Source organism: Athene noctua, unplaced genomic scaffold (genome assembly GCF_965140245.1).
Source record: "Athene noctua unplaced genomic scaffold, bAthNoc1.hap1.1 HAP1_HAP1_scaffold_42, whole genome shotgun sequence".
Classification (NCBI taxonomy): domain Eukaryota; kingdom Metazoa; phylum Chordata; class Aves; order Strigiformes; family Strigidae; genus Athene; species Athene noctua.
The window spans coordinates 912,828-934,409 of record NW_027437539.1 but is presented as its reverse complement, the minus strand read 5'-3'; the positions used below and the strand labels follow the sequence as shown (position 1 = coordinate 934,409).

At 49.3% G+C, this 21,582-nt stretch overlaps 2 pseudogenes; both read right to left on the bottom strand.

The window, feature by feature from the left end:
- Positions 1-5,473: 5,473 nt before the first annotated feature.
- LOC141954947 (olfactory receptor 6E1-like) lies at positions 5,474-6,458 on the bottom strand (annotated as a pseudogene).
- A 12,579-nt stretch (positions 6,459-19,037) lies between these two features.
- The window catches only part of LOC141954942 (nuclear receptor ROR-alpha-like), a 32,269-nt pseudogene continuing 29,724 nt past the window's right edge, over positions 19,038-21,582 (bottom strand).

Here is a 21,582-nt window from a genome sequence, read left to right as displayed (position 1 = left end):
CAATTGTTCCTCATCCGTCTGCAGGCACTTGAGGAATGTGCCTTACCTGTGAAGAGGTAAGATCTATTCAGGTAACGTTGAGGCTACTGCGACGCTGACTATGAAAACATTCATAATAGACCTTTACCCTATTTCCAACAGGTAACATTAAGCCCTAACAGAACCTGTAAGTGCTATTCCTTACACTGAAAAGAATCCCCTACTGCAATCCCTAACCTCAACCTTATCTCAAAGGCAAAGCCCAAACCCATAACCCCATACCCTCATTCATACTCCATTTCTTCACTTAATCCATAGAGTGCAACCCTCACATTAAAATGCTCGCCTTAATCCTAGCCTTCACCTAAGCACTAAACAAAATTCTAATCTGCAAAGATAGCTCACACCCTAAACACAAACCAGACACTCTCAGAACCCCAAACACTCTCCCTAAACTTTGCCTAATCCCTAGCCCTGAAAGGTGAGCTCTAATCCCTAAACCCAAACCCGAGCACGTAACCTTGTGAAGCCCTCATTCCCGCACACTAACCCATCACCTTCAACCCCTTTCCTCACTCTAATTTAGGCTGTTTGGCCCCTGGGAGGGACGCACCGGCACTGCAAGGTTCTAGAGCAGCCATAAATCCTTGAAGAGCAATGCGAGGTGACCTGTCTCTGATCACCTCATAGGCCACGAAGAAGAGATGAGGTGGAATGCTCTGATGAGCTCAGCTGTGCCTCAGGATCTCTGGGCCCGCAGAAGGTGCACGGCTGTGAAGGCAGCTGTGAGGTCGCACCTGCCAGGATCCCTGACAGGCCAGCAGCAGACTTGAGTGTTGTTTTGCACCTGGATGTGCTTTTGGTCTTGGTGCAGCAAGCTGTGCTGATTCCACACACTGAAGTGTTACCTCACTTTGCTCCTCCGAGCTCTTTCAGTATTTTTTAAAAAGGAAATCTATTTTACTCATCATTTCTACTGCCCCAAAAAGGGGGTGTTCACATGGGCATTTGTTGCTGCCATCTTGTATAAAGGTGCGGACACGCAGATGGCCTGATCGCCAGTGGCAGGTGGGAGCTTCCTGCACTCCTCCCTTTTACATTCAAGTTTAACGTGCAACCAAGGACACAGGCAGCACACCACGGCCTGAAGCCCAAGCTCTACATGGAGCACAGCCCCGCACAGCACAGGCCTGGGTCTGCTCAGGTTTACTTTACACAATTTTAAGCCCTGGTAGTCAATGGGGACTTTAAGACCACAGACTTCTGCAAGAAGACCTTGGTTGAAGGGAAGGTGGAATGTGATCCCTTCCATCCCCCATGGGGGAATGCTCTCCTGGACTTGTTTTTTCTAAACAAGTCAGGGCAGGGCTGGTGGAAGATGTGGAGGGCAGTCAACAAGACAGATCGTAGCAGTTCTGAGTAGAGATGAAGGATCACCTCCACCAACCTGCTGGCAGTGCTCTTCTTAATGCAGCCCAGAAAGGCGTTGGCCACCTTTCCTGCAAAGGTGCAAAGCCTGGAGAAGAGACAACTTTGGGGAGACCTAATAACAGCCTTCTCATATCTTCTCACACCTTCCCATATCGTTATGAAAATGCAGCCAGGCTCTTCACTGTTGTGCATGATGGGAGGATGATGGCCAATGGGCATCAGCTGAAAGAAAGGAGCAAAATCTTTATCTCTGTCACCAGTCAACCACTGGATAAGATTTCCCAGACAGCTTGTGTCATCTCCATCCTTGAAGCTTTACAAGCTGAAAATCAAGGAAGGCCTGAGCAACTTGCTCTGACCCCATAGGTGACCTTGCTGTGAGCAGGAGGTTGGCCTAGAGATCTCCTTGGGTCCTTTCCAGCATGAAGGATTCTGCATTACAATCCACCGGGATCTTTCCTTCATGATGGGAGGGGAAGCACTCAGATTCCTGGTGACCACTGAAGTCACCAAGAAGGTTTTGTCAGATGATCCATGAATTTCCTGTCCCAGTCCAGGCACGGTTGCTCAGATCCAGGGCTGCTTGGCAGGTACCTCCAAACAGCCCTGATTGTTTCCATTGCTTTGCTTTTTCTTTTCTTCCTACTCACAATTTCTCCCCTTGACCATCTTTGTACCCTCCCATGGAAACAGCCCATCTCTATTTACACTTTCTTCCCTGGTCCTAGTTTGGCTTCCTTTGTACTTTCATTGGCTGTTTCTGAGCTTCTCACCACGGCAATGTGTACCTTGGTGGACAATATCACTGAACAAGCGCCTCCTTTTAATATCTGTTATGTCCTGCAAGTCCTCTTGCTATTACCCTGCCGGAGGCACCCCATGTCGGGATGATCCATCTACACGTGCACATTAACCGCTGGACCAGTGGGGAGCTCCATTGCTGGGGGCCCTGAAAATCTCTGGGATTCAGTCAGTAGGAACGTGATGAAGCATTACAAGGCCACGTGCCCAGTCCTGCATTTGGGGACAGAATAACCCCATAGGTGAGGCCACGCTGGGACCTGGCCGGCGGAGGAGTGACCCCGAGGAGAAGGGGCTGGTTGTTACTAGGGATGCCTTACAAGGCAGAGGTGCATGTCACTGTGAGTAAGGCCAGCTGCCCATGGGGCTGCGTTAGGGGGCATGTGGCCGACTCAGACAAGGGAGTGATGAGCACTGCTGTGGCCACATCTTGGCTACTCCATCTGGGTGTGGGGCTCCCTGTTCTGAAGGAATGAGGAGGAAATGAAGAGGCTCCAGAGAAGATCTTCCAAGATGGGGTATGGGGCCTTTGGGGAGAGGTTGAGAAGCCCAGGCTTTCTTAGACAGGTGAAGTGGAGGCTCAGAGCACTGCAGAAGTAGCCTCCAACTGCTTGAAGAGAGGTTTCAGAGATGATGGACCATTTCTTGTTTGTTGAAAGAGAAGGAAATCTCAACAAAGTGCATCTTGGAAGGTTCAGACCGCATTTGAGAAAAAAGAAATCTCACTCAAATGGTCGCATTGTGTGGCAAGAGATCCCCCAGAGGGAGCTGGAGTCAGCCCATGGCTTTGTCTTTCAAGGAACAGCTGGTGAGGATGGAGAGACATCAGGGAAGGTATAGAAATGGTGAGGTGGGAGCTAGGTGGGAAAGCAAGATGGGTGTCTGCCGCCTGGAGGGAAAGAGGTGCCGGCACGGGCCAGTGTAGGACAGCCGGCAGGCGAGATGGCCAAGGGCTCTGGCAAGGCGAAAAGGCCCAACAGGACCAAGGTCTCTGTCCCCTTGGCTGTGGCAGCTGCTTCTGCCACAAAGGCCCAACAGGAGAAACTTTATTTTGAGGTTCTGGACTTTGTTTCTTCTTCACCGTTGCTTGGCGAAGCCGGGAGGTGTTGTGCAGTTTCCTACGCTTGGCATTGCTCCCCCTCACACCCCCTGCCCCCAGGAAGAGCCCTGAGCCACACACGAGGGGCAGGATCTGCCTTCCCAGGGCCTGAGGGTCAGGGCTTGGCCTTTGTGCTCCATCACCCAACCCAAGGGTTTCACAGCAGGACAGCCCTGCACGGGGCCTTTGCCTGCCTGCAATCACAGCCTCCAATTCTCTGCTCTAACGAGTCCGTGGGGAGGCTTTGTCAGTCCTGGCCCTCAGTGGGGCCAGTCAGGGCTTCAAGGCACTTTGAGTTTTGCTTCTGACTTTGACTTCTTGACTAGTTTGTTCAATCTCCTCTCAGTATCTGAGGTACATGGACTCAGGGCCAAATACACCATGGGGCTCATTAAAATACAGAAAGACCTAACAAGCTATTTATCTTCCTTTGATTTTCTTCAAGTCTTCAAGACATGTACAGTTAACTAGAGTAGTTTCAGTGTAGTTAAGAAGGAATATTTCATAGAGGATTAATAAAAATTGTTTTATATTTTAAAGGTCATTTTAATATTACTTGTCAGAATATATAAGAGGTGATAGAATCATTCTGCAACTGATATTGACCCAGAGGGTCTCCCCAGGAGGTCTGGACAGGTAGGAGAAGCGGTCCCTGAGGTCTGGCACTGCATGGACAACCTTGCTCCTCACTGCCCCGGTCTCACCTTTCCTGTCGTTAGCCACCTGGGATTTCAGAAGCGTGTGAATGCCCTTGAGTGCACCCGGAAGAGGGCAATAAAGCCGGTGAATGGCCTGGAAGGCATGTCCTGTGAGGAGCAGCTGAGGACTCTGGGTTTGTCTAGTTTAGAGAAAAGATGGTTGAGGGGTGACCTCACTGGTCTCTGCAGCTTCCTGAGGAGAGGAATTTGAGAGGGAGGTTCTGAGCTCTTATCATGTTATTCAGTGATAGGACTCATGGGAAAGGTTCCAAGCTGCATCAAGGGAGGTACAAACTTGACATGAGGAAGCATTTCTTTACCGAGAGGGCAGTGGCACACTGGAACGGGCTTCCTAGAGAGGTGGTCAACACCCCAAGCCAGTCAGTGTTTGAGAGGCATTTGGACAATGTCCTTAATAACATGATTAATCCTTTGGTCAGACCTGAAGGGGTCAGGCATTTGGACTAGATGATCATTATAGGTACCTTCTGACGGTTCTATTCTATTCTATTCTATTCTATTCTATTCTATTCTATTCTATTCTATTCTATTCTATTCTATTCTATTCTATTCTATTCTTGCACAGGGCGGATCCCTGCAGCAGCTGGGCTCAGACACTCGCTCTCCTCAGTAGCTGCCCCTCCATACCAGCCTCCCCAGTTGCAGGCACCTGCACATACAAGCCCCTGAGGCTGCAGCCCCGTTCCAGATGCTGGTACAGACCACCCCAGTCACACACAGGCTCTTAAGTTCATCCACGTCAGTCTCTCAGTTGCTGGCACTAATGCCACTCAATCTGTCTGAGCTCCTGGTCCTGCTCCAGTTGCTCCACTCACACCCCCATGCTCACATGTTCATGCAGAAGAGAGATTCCCTCGCACAGGACAGAGTTAGAAATTCGGTTTAATGAGCAGAGAGGACACAGTGCACTGGTTGGGGTCCTCCCCTACACATCCTATAATACATCCTGTGCAATCCAAAAATGCTCTTCCCCTGCATCCCACAACGTGCCCTGCACCCCTAGCAACAATCCCCGTACTCCCAGTGCTGACCCAGAGCTGCTCTCCGGGGCTCATCCTGATGGGTTTCACACCTGGACGAGGGGGCCGGTGGCTCTCCCGGGGCACCCCTGGAAGGAGCTGGGACAAGATGCTCATTCCTCAGGAGCCTGTAAATTGGGTTCCCACCTGCCACTGTGCCTCTGGGCTCCTCCCGGTTTGTGGAGATGGGCTCCTGATGGGATGGGCCTGGGAGCAGCTGGGCAGGGTGGTAACTGAGTTACTTCTGCTGTTGTTGGTGCCGCCTTTGTGTGTGCAGATGAGATTCTTGTCACATAACCTAATACAGTCTGACAGAACAGAAATCTCCTGAGGCATCTGTATGTGGAGGTGACACTCCTGTGCTCTGGTATTGTTTAACAGATGAGAGCAGATCACTGGAACTGCTGTCCAGAAATGCACCGTGATTAGGGGAAAAGCTGTGGTGACACATGGGCAATGGCTTCATTCAGGGCCAGGAGCACAGTCTTGTTTCTAAGACAGTAGATGAATGGATTTAAGAATCGGCACAGGACAGTGTTCAGCAAAGCTACAAATCTGATTGTCTCCAAGGAAATGTCTTCTGAAGGACACACGTAGAGAGCAATGCAGCTCCCATATGCGATGGCCAAGGTGGTGAGATGGGAAGAACACGTAAAAAAAAGCTTTTTTCCTCCCAGAGACTGCTGGAAAGTGTAGAATACAGAAAAGGATGCCCATGTAAAATGCCAGAGTTAAACAGAAGGAGGCCAGGATGACAAATGATACTAAACCAGAGTCTATTTTCCACAGCAGGCTGCTGTCAGAGCAGGACAACTTCAATAAGGGGGAGCTGTCACAAGAAAAATGGTGGATCTTGTTGGAGCCACAGAAATTCAGCTGATAGAGGAGGACCAGACGGTAACTCAAGAGTGTGATGCCGATGACCCAAGCAGCAACAACAAGCTGGATGAAGAGCTGAGGCTTCATGATGGCAGCATAACGCAAAGGCTGGCAGAGAGCAACATAGCGGTCAAAGGACATGACAACCAGGAGAACAAACTCTGTACAGCCCAGGGCAAAATAGAAATAGGATTGGGCAAAGCAGCCGCTTAGAGAGATTGTTCTCCTACCAGAACCCAGGATCACAAACAATTTGATGCTTGTGGAGGATGTAAACCAGATTTCCAGGAAGGACAGACTGCTGATGAAAAAGTACATGGGGGTTTGCAGGTGCTGATACACACACACGAGGAGAATGATGGTTGCGTTCCCCATCACTGATGTCAGGTACATGAGCAGAAGGACCAGAGAGAGAAAGAGCTGCAGCCTTTGGTCAAGCGCTGAGAAGCCCTCTAGGATGAACTCAGTAACTGCAGTTTCATTTTCTGGTCCCATGCTGAATTTCAGTTCATCCTGCTGAGACGGGAACATGCTAAAACCCAAGTGTGATAATTTCACAGTCTGGAGGAAAAGTTCTACCCTTCCTTTTCTGCTCTTTCCTTTCTAGCAGTCTGCCTCGATAACACAGACAGAGATAGTCCATCAAGCATTTCTCACACTCTGATTTTTGTTTTACCTTTCAAGTAAAGCCCTCAGATAATTTGTTGTCTTCTTTCTACCTTTTCCAAACACTCACAAAGGATTCTTTCTCCAGGACAGAAGATTTTAAAGAGGCTATTTCACCCCATTCCAGGGAAATACCAAATTCACTCAGACCTACCGCAAATATTTGAAACACCTATGTGCTAAATCATCAAAAACAGATGCTAAACCATCAGATCAAATCACATCAAATCTGTATGTTGAAAGCTATTCTTTCTACTTGTCAGTACTCGCCTTTTTGCACTAGGACTCCCTGAGAATCAGCTGATTTCAAAATAAGCAATATCAAATAGACATCTCTTCTGTATCCCCTGCTTTCTTCCACAGCTTCTTGCTCTCTCTTTCCTCAGAAAGGGGGGAGGGGGTGGAATAGGTCAGGGTGTAATTTATCTTCTTTAGCACTCTAAATAATGACGGACATTTATTATGGTTCCACACAGCCTCACCTGACACCCATCTGCACTGAAATGCAGTTGTTTCCAACCAGTTGCTCAATGCTGTGTCTATCAAACGTCCTGACCTAAATGCAGAGCAAGAGAAGAGTGTCTGGCAGAGATCTGTAACCTTTCTTTTGCAGGCCAGTTATAGGCTGGGAGGACCCAGCCTCGCGTGTTTTCTCTTGTCTCCACTGGCTATAGAGGGAGCCTTGGGAACACAAGTCCTCTCGGGCACATGCAGCAAAGGAGACGAAACTCACTGTTCAAGTCTCAAAACACTGATTTATTATTAATTTTTAAAAAATCAAAATACACATGGAAGAGAAGCAAGCACAATAAAAATATATGCAACAAAGACTGATGGTTTTCCCTTCATGTTGACATTTGGTTTTAGACATAGAAAGGAACAGAGCAGATGATGACTCCAAAAATAGGATAATTCAAACTGGAAGGGGAAGAGAGGGAAGGGAGGAGGTGGTGGGTTTTAAGCAGCAAAGCAAAGTTTCCTCACTGACTGTGTTCTCTCACACTTTGTCCCAGGGCAGAACGGGTAGCACTTGCACAAGGAGTAAAACGGGACGTTCAGTACAGGGCAGTGCCCCGTGTTTGTACTGACATTTAGCTCGGGGTTCAGGGTTGTCACAGATCCCAATGCACAGATCGTTCTTTGCCTCCAGTCTGACATAGGGGAATCTCTGCACTGGCTTCACTGGGAAAACTTCCTGAGATTAATCCACTGGCTGGATCTGAGCACAGGCACAAGCCTGGTCACCTACAGCAGTATGAGCACAGCGAATCAGAGGCAGCAGTCCCAGTCTCTATTTTGTGGGTCAGCTCAAACACTTAGAGGGTTGTGTCTCCTTACTCTGGTGACACATAAATTATCTAATACCATTCTTCTTCTGAAGGCACTTTCTTAGAGGAACCCGCGTATTTGCAGACAGCTCACAACCAAGCAGCTTCTCTTCAGGTCCCCCATCATCAAACATAGCGCTCTCACGTGCGACAGTGAGTGAAGAAACACGGGATGTGCAGGGGAAGGATATGCAGGTGACAAAGGCCTTATTGTGGTTTGCCCAGAGTTTGTCCTCAGGACGGTGCATGGAATGTCGGCACAAACCACAGCAGTCAGTGTGAGGGAGCTCAGCAGCACAGCGGGGCAGAGACCGGCGCTCATGTTTCATAGCAGCTCTTGCCCACGTGGGCTGCTCTCAGCAAAGGGATGAGGCCACGGAAGAAGCGGCCTGCATTTGGCACAGAGGGTCTAACGGCATGTTTGGAAATACTAGGTTTCTAGCTTAAATAAGTAACTTTTAAATAGAGTTGATCACTCAATCATTGGGCATTAGGACGCAGGGGTTAGAGCACAATGTTGTGTGATTTGGCGGACTGTTTGTTTCGCATTACTTAGCATGAGTAGCTAGATTTGCTGATGCCTGAGGCTGCAAGCTGTGAACTTTCACCTAGATACGATAAAATTTTAACTAGTTAAGCAAAAGAGGGCCTCCAGAGCCAGCACAAACCAGAAGGAGATTACAACCGCTGGCAGAAGCTGCAACTCAACAAGATACTGTTAACAGCGTGCCTGGAGACAGAGAAGAAATCCAATGAGGAATTAGAAGATCTCAGACCAGAAATAACCATGGGACTGAAAGGTGTATGAAAGGTGCGTGACAAGTGTGTGAGGCGTGGATGCATAGATTGTAATGGTATAACTGCCCAGGGATTTCTTTGTTTGGGGTCCCTCTCCAGAGGGACCCAGGTCAAGCTGTTGGGTTATTTTCTGGCTGTAGAATCATAGAATCACAGAATCATCTGGGTTGGAAAGGACCTTGAAGCTCCTCCAGTCCAACCATGACCCTCCCCCTGACCGTTCCCAACTCCCCCAGATCCCTCAGCGCTGGCTCAGCCCGACTCTTCAACCCCCCCAGGGATCCCGGGGACTCGCCCCCTGCCCTGGGCAGCCCATTCCAACGCCCAACAGCCCCTTCTGCACAGAAATCCTTCCTCAGAGCCAGCCTGACCCTGCCCTGGGCAGCTTGAGGCCATTCCCTCGGGGCCTGGCGCTGGGGCCTTGGCTCCAGAGACTCATCCCCCCTCTCTGCCCCCTCCTGGCAGGGAGTTGCAGAGGGCCAGGAGGTCTCCCCTCAGCCTCCTCTTCTCCAGACTGAACCCCCCCAGTTCCCCCAGCCGCTCCCCAGCAGACCTGTGCTCCAGACCCTGCCCCAGCTCCGTTGCCCTTCTCTGGACACGCTCGAGTCATTCAATGGCCTTTTTGGGGTGAGGGGCCCAAAACTGAACCCACCCATCGTGATGTGGCCTCACCCGTTCCGAGCCCAGGGCTCAGATCCCTTCCCTGTCCCTGCTGGCCACGCCAGTGCTGACACAAGCCAGGATGCCACTGGCCTTCTTGGCCCCCTGGGCACACTGCTGGTCCTGTTCAGCTGGCTGTCAACAAAATACCCTATCTGAATGAATTATTTTTTGTAAGTTTTGATGCCTGAGAATCTACCAGGTGAAGAAACATAGAGTAAAGAAACTTCTTCAAGAGTTTGACACCCCAGATGGGACACCACACTACAGCCTTTGGATCCTATTGTCTCCAAACATCCAGCTGCTGGCATCGGGTGAGTTCACCTGGGACCTTTGGAGCGGGAGACACTGAAGGGTGAGTGGTAATATTCCCTGAGCAGACTTTGTGGAAATACTGAAGGGACTTCCTTGCTGTGGCTTTTGGTAGTGCATGGCCTAATCACCACAAAATGCACAAAATGAAAAAGAGGCAGTATGGGCCTGAGCAGCATAAAACACACGTGGATAAAGACGTAAATGGGAAATATACCTGGTACAGAGAACGGCATGCACTTGGCCCATTACAGCAAGTCTATCAAAAAAGCACACAGCTACTTTATGTCAAGAAGGCTGACCATTTATAACTAGAGATGGAAACCCAGTAGAACAGTGGCCACTGTGAGGGACCTGTGACCAGCACAGACTTACCTTTCTGCAACACCGCCTAGAAGATAGGTGCCCAGGACGAAAGGATTACTAGTATGTTTGGGATGATTGGGCCTGGGAGAAAAAACAGCGAAGTCGGAGGTACAGGATGAAAGAGTCATCACCAAAGGTGACACTCGCAGTGGTGGAGGCTACTGCCCTGGATGACACCACAGATAATGCCCCAATAGCACCCGCCCCTCCTTGTCTACCTAATGCTCTTTCATTGTCTTCCAGTTCTGCTCTGCTGGCTGCCAGACTCTATCCTATGGGTTCTACTGTCTTGCCTAATCCTGTTGCCATGCAAACGGAGGTGGCAGGCGAAGCCCCAACCTGTATCACACGTATTTACTTACCAACCTGGAAATCTGAGTCACTTGGCTCGATCATGAAGTAAAAGTACAACGCCAAGACCGAGGGACGATGCTAAGTAATGTGCTCAACTTATTTTCTAACCTATGCACTGGGCACAAACCCTTCTGGGGCGATACCCAGGTGTTACTGAGGTATTATTTTGACCTGATGAGAGAGACAGAATAATGAATACGGAAGCTGAATTAGCTCAACAGGTGGGAAGAGACTGAAAGCCCTGGACAGCAAATAATCCAAACTGGGACAATAATAATGTAGGGGATTGAGTTGTTTGTCAGACAGAGAAGCATCCTAATAATTTGGGGGGATGGCCCCGATGACCACTGTTAAAATACAGAAGAATGAGAGCCAAGAATTTTAATGACACGTTCACAATTAGGGGTGTTGTTGATCAGGCTGCCTCTGATACACAGAAATATTTTAAAGAGCATATGTCAGGAGAGCAGGGAGAGAAATTTCAAAAAATTTTGAGTGTTGCTGTGTTTGTACATGTTGAGCACAAGGAAAGGCAGCTTAAACACAGGAAAAAAAGCAAAATAACAAGAGGCAGATTTACTGGCAGCAGCTTTAGTGAGGAATTAATGAGAGACTGGTGCCAGGGAGGGAGAAGATTTGATATGGGGCATGAATTAAAACCAGGAAAAAAACAAAAGGGAATGGGAATGAATGATGGAACGGAGTGTTGTAGTTGTGAGGAGCTAGGATATATAGAGTAGGAATGTCCACTCTGGCTACAGGGAAGGAAAAGAGAGGGAAAATATCTCCAGAAGACTCACAATCACCATGACCCTCAGGAAGGGGACCCTGAGGATCTTAGCAGGAGGCTAGAAGGATTGGAAAGTTTTAATAGGTGAGTAATTGTGTTGGGTTTGTGGGTCTGGCGAGGGTTTGTGACAGAGGCACCGGTGATGAACTGGCCCCCCGTTCTGCTGCAAGGGAGGAGGAAGAGAAATCAGGAGGGAGGCTGTGCCCAGAAAGAAGACAGGCCTAGGGGAAGGTGAGTTTTAAAATGTGGTAATACGTCTCACTGTCACACTCTGTTAATGTTGCTGGTTTTAGTGTTTGAATTAAATCAATGTTTCTTTTCTTCCCCTAATTAGTCTGTCTTTTGCCCATGACCATAATGAGTCATCATCCCTCCCCGTCCTTAATTCATTCCTGAGCCTTTTGCATTTTCTCTTTCCCATTCCTGAGGGGGGAGGCTTGAGTGAAAGGCAGAACTGGCCAGGGATGTGAAGACTAGCTGTCATAACCTTGAAATAATGGGGTCCCGGTGCCTGAGAGGAGTGAGGAAGCAGATTAGAAGACCGTAGCTGCCAGACATCAGAGGAGAAGCCTCGGGCCTATTTTGGGGAATTTTAGTGATGATCTTCCGGTCAGCACTGAAGGGAAGCAGAGCTCAGGACAACTGGCCTTCAAGGAGAACATCTTCCAAGCTTGGCAACAGTCTGTATCAAAACTCAGTTGAAACTGAGTTCAAGAGCCATCATAACAAGTGTTTACTCCTTCGGGATTATTTAAAGAAGTAGCAAAGAGATTGCAGGAGCACTGCTACATTTAGTAAGGGTAGGTAGAGAAAGACCTGAGATACTCTCTGTCCTCTTCTCCTCAGTCTTCACTAGCAAGGTCTCCCAGGTTTTTGCGCCTGAAGGCAGGACGCTGGAGGAGAACAGTCAGCGGTCAATGAAAACCAAATCAGGGGTTACTTGATCAAACCCAACCCTTACCCGTCCATGGGACCAGAGAAGCTGCATCCCAGGGTGCGGAGAGAGCAAGACAGTGTCGCTGTGAGGCCACTCTCCATCATCTTTGAATGGCCATGAGGCGGGGGACACTAACCGGAGATTGCTAATATCACATCATCTGTAATCAGAAAAAATAAGGAAAATGGGAAAAAAATTAATTATTTCCTACTGATATTGAGTATTGAAACTTTTCACATTGCCTATACTCCTGAAACCTCTCAAATTAACCACATAAGATGTGAGGAATTAAGGAAAGCTATGGCCAGAGACTTGACCTGTCAGGGTGTTTTGCATGTTAATGATCCCTCTGGGGCCAAGTTCTTGAACTGCAGATCCTGAAAGAATATTAAACAAAGCTCTGGAGAACTAGAAGTCAGCAGCAAACCTTCATGTGTCTGAGTGTATTATCATGCCCTGCTGAGGGCCACCAGTGAAGAGATTATGGAGGGAACAACCAAAGGTGACCAACTCTGGGGGCTGGGGAAGAAGGAAATCAAAGGCGATGGAGCCAGGCAGAAAAATGGATCTGGAGGTGGCTGCGAAAGAATCATAGAATCGAATCACAGAATAGTTTGGGTTGGAAGAGACTGTTAAAGGGCATCAAGTCCAACCCCCTGCAATGAGCAGGGACATCTGCAACTAGATCAGGTTGTCAAAGCCCCCTCCAAACTGACCTTGAATGTTTCCAGGGATGGGGCATCTACAACCTTTGTGGGCAGCCTGTTCCAGTGTTTCACCACCCTCATTATAGAAATGTTCTTCCCTATATCTCTCTGTGAAACAGTCTCCCTCCGTCTTTCTTTTAAGCCCCCTCTAAATACCGAAAGGCAGCAGTAAGATCTCCCTGAAGCCTTCTCTTCTCCAGGCTGAACAATCCCTCTGAACATTTGTGTGGCCTCCTCTGGCCCCTCTCCAAGCGGCCCATGTCTCTCCTGTGCTGAGGAGCCCAGAGCTGGACTCAGGGGGGTCTCAGCAGACCAGAGTAGAGGGGCACTATCCCCTCTCTCGACCTGCTGGCCACACTTCTTTTGATGCAGCCCAAGATACGGTTGGCTTTCTGGGCTGTGAGTGCACATTGTCGGCTCATGTTCAACTTTTCATCCACCAGTACCCCAAGTCCTTCTCTGCAGGGCCGCTCTCAATCCCTTTAGCCTTCAGCCTGTACTGATACCGGGGGTTGCCCTGACCCAGGTGCAGGACCTTGCATGTGACCTTCTTGAATTTCACAAGATTCATGTGGAACCACTTCTTGAGTTTGTCCAGGTCCCTCTAGATGGCATCCCATGCCTTAGGAGTGTCAACTGCTCCCCTCTGCTTAGCATCATCTGAAAACATGCTGAGGGTGTACTTGATCCCACTGTCTATGTCACTGATGAAGATATTAAACAGTACTTGTCCCAGCATGGAGTTAATTAGGATTCTCAGATGGGGCAAGTTTTTAACTCCCTGAAACTCAAAGCAGCAACCACATAGTCAGGAGGTATCTGAGTGATCAAAGAGCAAGAAGAGGGGGAAATCTGGAGAACCAAGGGAAGGGTGTATGTGCAGATAGTCTGCTGAAAAGATGTCCTTAGCCATGGTCACTTAATCAGGAGAGGTGGGAACCCCTGAAAGGTGAGGGAGATTAAATCCACAGTGTAATAAAGTGGGGGTAATGCAAGTAGAGAGGGAGCGCAGTATTTCTTCTCCTATGGTTAATGCACTTCCTGGAAATTCCCACATTCCGGCGTGGTGGGAAAACACTGACATTTTATTAAAAGCACTCATGTGCTTCATCTTGAGCTTGAACCAGCTGGATTTTGAAAACCTCCCCAGACAGAGTCTGCAGAGCCTAACTGGGTGACCTGCTCAACTCTTAGTTGAGCTGATGGTGAGGAAATTTTTTTCCTCGTGTCTAGACTAGAGATTTGACAGAGGAGACCAGCTGTGCCATCATGCCAGAGATGTGTACCAAGGCCTCTGGGTCAGACAGACAGGGCTGATGTCTCTGAGGAGATGGAATGGATGCAGATCTGCCTGGACAACCATGATTATGACAAATCTAACGCCCAGTGTTCCCAGGATGAACAGGAAAAACTTGTGAAGAGACAGGGGCAGCTTACTGCTGCTGAAAGACAAGTGACTGAATCAGCTTCTTCGGTGTGTCTTTGATCTCCTGGTTCCTCGTGCTGTAGATGAGGGGATTCAATGCTGGGGGTACCACCGAGTACAGAACTGCCATCAACAGATCCAGGGATGGGGAGGAGATAGAGGAAGACTTCAGGTAGGCAAACACGCCAGTGCCAAGACCACAGCCAGCTGGGGGAGGTACATGGAAAATGTTTTGTGTTGTCCCTGATCAGAGGGGACCGTCAGCACGGCCCTGAAGATCTGCAGGTGGGACAGTACACTGAAAATAAGCCACACAAAAGCAAGCATGATACTAACCACAAGAGGAAAAATTTACCCAAGGAAGGAGTTGAAGCAGGAGAGCTTGAGGATCTGTGGGATTTCACAGAACAGCCTCCTCAGCCATAAGACAGAGACTGGGAGAATGATCCCCCCCGTAATCCAGGAGGAGACAGTCAGTGACCTGCTGTATCACATAGACACACACAAGTCTGTGGGACCAGATGGGATACACCCGAGGTGCTAAAGGAGCTGGCTGGGTGCTCGCCAAACCGCTTTCCGTCATTTCCCAACAGTCCGGGCTGAGCGGGGACGTCTCGACAGATTGGAAATTGGCCGATGTGGCGCCCATCTATAAGAATGCCTGGAAGGATGATCTGGTAAATTACAGGCTTGTCAGCTTGACTTCAGTGCCCTGGAAGCTGATGGAGCAGCTCATCCTAAACACCATCATGCAACACATGAGGGACAACCAGATGCTCAGGCCCAGTCAGCGGGTTTATGAAAGGCAGGTCCTGCCTGACAGACCTGATCTCCTTCTATGGCAGGGTGACCTGCTTATCGGATGAGGGAAAGGCTGTGGATGCTGTTTACCTCGACATTAGTAAGGCCTTTGACACCTTTTCCCACAGCATTCTCCTGGCGAAACTGCCTGCTGGAGGCTTGGATGGGCACACGCTCTCTGGGTACAAAACTGTCTGGACGGCCGGGCCCAGAGAGTTGAGGTGAACGGAGTTAAATCCAGGTGGCGGCCGGTCACGAGTGGTGTCCCCCAGGGCTGGGTGCTGGGGCCACTCCTGTTTAACATCTGTATTGATGATCTCGACGAGGGGATCGAGTGCCCCCTCGGTCAGTTTGCAGATGACACCCAGTTGGGTGGGAGTGTTGATCTCTCGAGGGTGGGGAGGCTGCAGAGAGACCTGGACAGGCTGGAGCCATGGGCTGAGCCCAACTGGGGGAGTTTCACTGAGGGCAAATGCCGGGGGCTGCCCTTGGGCCACAACACCCCCCAGCAGGGCTACAGGCCTGGGGAGGAGTGGCTGGAGAGCTGCCAGTCAGAGAGGGACCTCGGGGGGTGATTGACAGCCGGCTGAATAGGAACAGCAGGTGCCCAGGGGGCCAAGGAGGCCAATGGCATCCTGGCTTGTGTCAGCACTGGCGTGGCCAGCAGGGACAGGGAAGGGATCTGAGCCCTGGGCTCGGCACTGGTGAGGCCGCCCCTCGCTGAGTGGGTTCAGTTTTGGGCCCCTCACCCCAAAAAGGCCATTGAATGACTCGAGCGTGGCCAGAGAAGGGCAACGGAGCTGGGGCAGGGTCTGGAGCACAGGTCTGCTGGGGAGCGGCTGGGGGAACTGGGGGGGTTCAGTCTGGAGAAGAGGAGGCTGAGGGGAGACCTCCTGGCCCTCTGCAACTCCCTGCCAGGAGGGGGCAGAGAGGGGGGATGAGTCTCTGGAGCCAAGGCCCCAGCGCCAGGCCCCGAGGGAATGGCCTCAAGCTGCCCAGGGCAGGGTCAGGCTGGCTCTGAGGAAGGATTTCTGTGCAGAAGGGGCTGTTGGGCATTGGAATGGGCTGCCCAGGGCAGGGGGGAGTCCCCGGGATCCCTGGGGGGGTTGAAGAGTCGGGCTGAGCCAGCGCTGAGGGATCTGGGGCAGTTGGGAACGGTCAGTGCTGGGTGAAAGGTTGAACTAGATGATCTCCAAGGTCCTTTCCAGCCTAGATGATTCTGTGATTCTGTGAACATGCCTTGAGACCATTTGGTTAAAGGCAGTGAAAACTATTACTTTTCTTTGTTCCCGTTTTTTTTATGTTTGGCAGATGCAAAGGGCTATGCAGGCTGTTTGCAGAATGACTTATTTCATGTTGTGGATGAGGCATTGATGGTAAATTGCATGAGAAATTAGTTCATTTTTAAAGAAAAATCAAAGTTTCTCATGCTGAAGTATTGAGGGACTCTTAGCAATCTGCAGAACCCAAGTGGTGGAAATAGTCCCTGTTGTAACTACTTCTTAGTCCGCCCAGGGTCATACCTTTCCTGGTGGGCAGTTTCCCTACCAGAAGAGTTTCATAACCCATCGCATCAGCGTTGCCACCTCCTAAGATGAAAAAGTGTCCCTGGGAGATCTTTGGGGAATCAGCAAGTGGTGGAAGGTTGAGAAGGAATCCAAACTCTAAGAGCAAGCAGACCCAGTCCAAAAATCCCCCTTGGCTAAATGAGCTCGACAACATTTTTCAAACCAAAGCTTATCATGAAGGTCCAGAACTGACCCTGTTTAGACACCAGAAACAGTCTCATACACTGGGCTGCTTGATGTCATGACCCCTTGCACCACCAAGTAAACCCAGGATATAGAAACGCCACTGGAAAAAAAAAAAAAAAAAAAAAAAAAAAAATTAAAAAAACAGACCATGGGGAAAATAATGTTTTCCTCTGGTAGATGGATAAAGCTGCTGTCAGGAATGACAGCCGCTTGGTGTGAAACACAAGCACAAATGAAAGCCAGGAGGAGAAATCCTCCCTGCAGGACGTGTCCCCCAGGCCACCTGCATCGCAAGGAGGTTGGTGCTTTGGGTTTGGGGGCCCATGTGGCCGGGGCTGAGGGAGTGGCTGGACTACCCCTGCTGGCCTCGTGGGTTTTGGTGAGTGTGTTCCCACTAGGGTCGGTGTCGCCGTATGAGAAGCAGCAAGACGATGGCTACAGCCCAGACTGTGGCTGTGCTGCTGTCAAGGTGAGCCACCCAGCTCTGGTCCTCGTGAGAGCAAGCCAGGAGAAGGAAAGCTTTGAGTAGGGGATTTGGGGAGGAGGAGGAGGAGGATTGGGGTTGCCAAAGTCAACAGGGCAGACGCTGTGCGTGGGAGTGGTATGGGGGAGTGCTGATTTCCCTCCAACAGAGATGCCAAGTTGTTGGGGAAACCCATATCTGACCACAGCGATGGCCAAGACAGGCAGGTGTCAGAGCATTTTGGGTCCTGCAAGCCATCTAAAGACACTGGGTCTGTGCTTGTTTCCCCAGATCCAGTCACCTCCCGTTCTCTGTCCGGATGAGCCTGCTGCACTCGGACTGGAGCCATGCGGGGCTGAAGGGGCTTTTTCCCTCCGTGCTGCACTACAGCCTCTTGGGCTACAACTTCTTCATCCCTGATGCAGTAGGTAATCATTTCTTTTCTGCCTTTTCCCCTATCTCTGGCTTTGCTGCAGAGGGTTTTGCAGCAGTTGCTCAGGCAAGAGGAGCTTGGGAGTTACGTTTGCATCACCTGGCTTAGGTGGGCTGCAGGGAGGCTCAAAGCACTTTGTTCCTGGTACCCAATATTCGCTGCGCTGCCTTTGGTTGGATTGAATGTGAATAGGGAATTGACCGAGGAATTGAAAACAAAAAAACCCATCATGTAAATTTTAATAGGTGGCCCCAGAAGCAGGGAGGTCTCGAGGGGAAGGGGGGGGGCAGATTTTCAGATAGCTGCCTTGAGCGCAGGTGGAGGGCAACCTGCCACCTCCCGTGGCTTTGCTGGAGCTGAAACCCACCCAGGAAAGACAAGGAGGGAACCCACAGCTGGGAAACTGCACACCCAGGCTCCAGGGTAGGAAACAGAGGTTCCGAAAACACCAGCAGCCCTGCTCCAAATTTACATTTCTGCTCAAAAGCACAATGGCTTGAGAAATCCTGAAATAAAAATGTTATAAAAGTCTAGAAACAATCCTTTGATTTGTGCCAAGCAGCATATTTTTCCTCTCTTCTTGGAGGTGACCAGTTTATTTGTGTTTAAAACACGCCCCAAATAGGCAGAGACTGCAGGTGAAGCGTCAGACTGCAAAGACAGCCCTGAAAAAGGGGCTTGTTGGGCAATTTTTCAATTTGTGAATTATGATGGAGATTGTTCAGAAGATAAGTAACCATGACGACCGAAGACTGCATCAGTGAGCAGTGGTGTCTGAAGAGGAATTAGAACGGAATGATAAGAACTGGCCGAAACTGTGGAATACAATGGACTTTTGAAACTGATGATGAACTGAGAGCTGAAAGTTCCTGCAAAATCACCAAAGACTCTGTATTGTATGTTACATCGTATATATAGAGGGTGCCTTTTGTCAGCTGTTGCCACTCCCTGAGGTGACGGCCCAACGCTGAGTTGCTAATAAAGCAAGCCTAGAGATACCCACAGTCTGGTAAAATCCTTTAACACTTCCTCCCCGGCCGCTGAACTGAGCATTTATTCAGTGCAGGTGAGTGCTGCAAATGGAGCCCATCAGGTCTGAGCCCGTCAGATTTAGAAGGCCGCAGCAAGCTAGGTGCATGCTATCAAGCTCTCTGTGGCACGTTTTAGATGGATGCTTTTATCCATTTTTCTAGTGGAGATTTAAACACAGCTGGCATCTGCTTCCCCGGAGTTTTCCCCTGCTTGTTCAGATTTCAGTGGTTTTATGTTGCAAACACTCCTTGCAGGTCTGGTGTTTCCACACTTTGGGCGTGGCTTGCAGTGGGGAGTTTCTCCCTGCAGATGTGTCCCTCTCATCCTACTACAGCTGGCAAAGTCATTTAGCACACGGATGGCGTGATGTTTGATGTGATGGATGGCTGCTTTAAATCAAAAAGGTCTTGGAAAAGCAAGTCAGGCCTTCTGAAGAAAACTTCTCTTAAAGAAAGCTCTGCCTCATCCTCCCTTTTTTGTAAGGACGTGTTTTATTTCATGCAGTGGTGTCATTTCATCTTTGCCCTCCTGCTCTGCCTGGGTGCAGGGTCCCAGCAGCTCAAGATTTTGGCAATTTCTACAGGTTGGGGTTTTTTTTTTCATTAAAAGCATATCCTCGGGTCATACTATTGCACCCATTTTGAAGCAACGTGTCAAGCTGTCTTTACAGGGGGATGCTGCTAATCAGGGGGATTTCGTCTGCCTGGAAAAAAAAAAATAATCTCAAACCCAAAAGCAAAGCGCAATAGGAGTTTGTTTCTTGATTTAATAGAAAAGCAGCTTGTGCTGCAGAGTTCTCTTTTCAGGCCCTGCCTGATTGCAATACCTGATTTCCAAGCTCAACTTTCTGGCCACAAATCATGTGGATTCAATTCAGAGTTACGTTTTTCAAAGGAAAATTACTTTCGAAGGAGATTACTTCTGAAGAAGCCGCCACAAGGCATTCTAGCAGAGAGCTCAGATAATCCAGTGGGAAGGTTTTAAAACACAAATCCTTGGCACAGATGACTTTGAGGCCAGCACTGTGCAAGCACAGAGGCTGGAGGGAGCCGAGGCATTTCTGCTGTTCCCTCAGGCTGCAGAACACACGCTGGGGCAGGAGCGCTGGCATCAGTTATACCTGTGAGCAAGCTAAAGCCTAGTTCCTTCCCCCCCAAAGCTCTCGAACTGAAAAATCCCTGATGCAGTTGAATCAGCCAGGGCAGAAATGCAGCCTGCGTTAGTGAGGTGAGATGCCCAGTAAAATACCGCAAACTCATGGAGAAAACTAGAGGTGGGAACAGCTTGAGCCCCTCTCTTCCAGGAGGTGCAAAGCTTTGGCTTGCCTGAAAGCTCCTGAACTACGGTAAAATGTGATGTCTGCTCCACAAACTTGTCAGAGCCCAGCATTTCTGATAAAGCGCGATGTGAATCTGGCAAAAAGCAAAAAGCTCACCTGATTTTTTTAATTACATGTTGCTTTTTTTTTTTTTTTTTTTCCCTCACAAAAGAGCATGAGCTTGTGGCAGGAGAGCCCAGACAGGGGATGTTTTGACTTCCAAGCACATTCAGCCTGAATCAGGCTGGATGATGCATCTGCCCAGTTAGCAAGAGTGCTCAATAAGCTTTTCTGTCAGAATTTTGCTGACTACAAAGGGAAACAAAAGTCTGCTCCCGTCTAGCAGAGAGGACAGCGATGCCTTTAGGTTTCTGCAAGTGATTTGGGGATGCTGTGGTGTGGGACTGCAGTGGTCAGGGTGGTTTTGATCTTTGACCAAAGGTCTCAAAACTGTATTTAACACTTCACGGGCATATTCCAGCACTTGCTTTGAGCCAATTTCCACTACTGGGGAAGGGAATTGGACTGGGCTGCTGCCGAATCCTTCCAACAGAGCATGTTGAAATGTAACAGCAAAGAGACAAGTTGCACTGATTGGGCAAAAAAAATACTGTTGTGTGCTGGTTTATAGCTGTGATGCAGCTTGTCAGTGCCATCTGCCTGGTGAAAGCGGATGCTGCAGGAGGCCGGGAAGTCAGGTCTTGCTGCCAAATATATTTATAAAGGCCAGGAGGGTCCAAAAGTGCCCCCCAAAGTGTGCCAACACTGTGATGTCTCCCTGGGATGATGGTGCCATGGAGCTCAAGAGGCATCACAAAGAGATGCAGGGATGAGCTGACAAGGATGTCCAAAAATGGGATTTAAGGACTGATCCATAGATTTCATACCCAGTTTTCACTATTTAGGAAAAACAGATTTCTGATTTTTCTTTTTCTGTTCAGGTTTTCCAAATTATGAGCTGGATCAACTCTAGGGGCTACTGCAGGCAGGGAGGATCCCAGTCCCAGGAAACCGAAGGCCAGTGCATCATCTTTTTTCATCGTCTTTGTGGTTGCTTACTTCTCCCTTCAGCCTCATGGTTTGCTGGGCGCAGGTAGCAGCATGTCCTGGCTAATCCTCCATGCACTAAATTTTTTATTTTTTTTTTTCACCGCAGGTCCTGTTTTCCTCAATAACAGAAAAAGGGCAAACATGGTGAGAAATCTACCTACCTGGAGAAGGGCACCTATGGATGGACACCAACACTGCCCACATCTTTGACAGAGGCACCGTGCTCAGGCATTACTCCGCCAACCTTGCAGAGGTCCCAGTTTTCGTAAAGACCTCCTAAACCCCCAGACTGCTGCAGCCTTGGGACAGCTGACCTCCTTCAGAGCAACGCTGGCCAAATGTGGTCACTCTGCCTTGAGACTATTTCAGCCTCTTTGCGCTTTTCCAAGAAACCTTTTTAAAATTACTATTTCTGCAGAAAGTGTTAGAATCATTTATTATTCACTGTTATTCTAAGAAG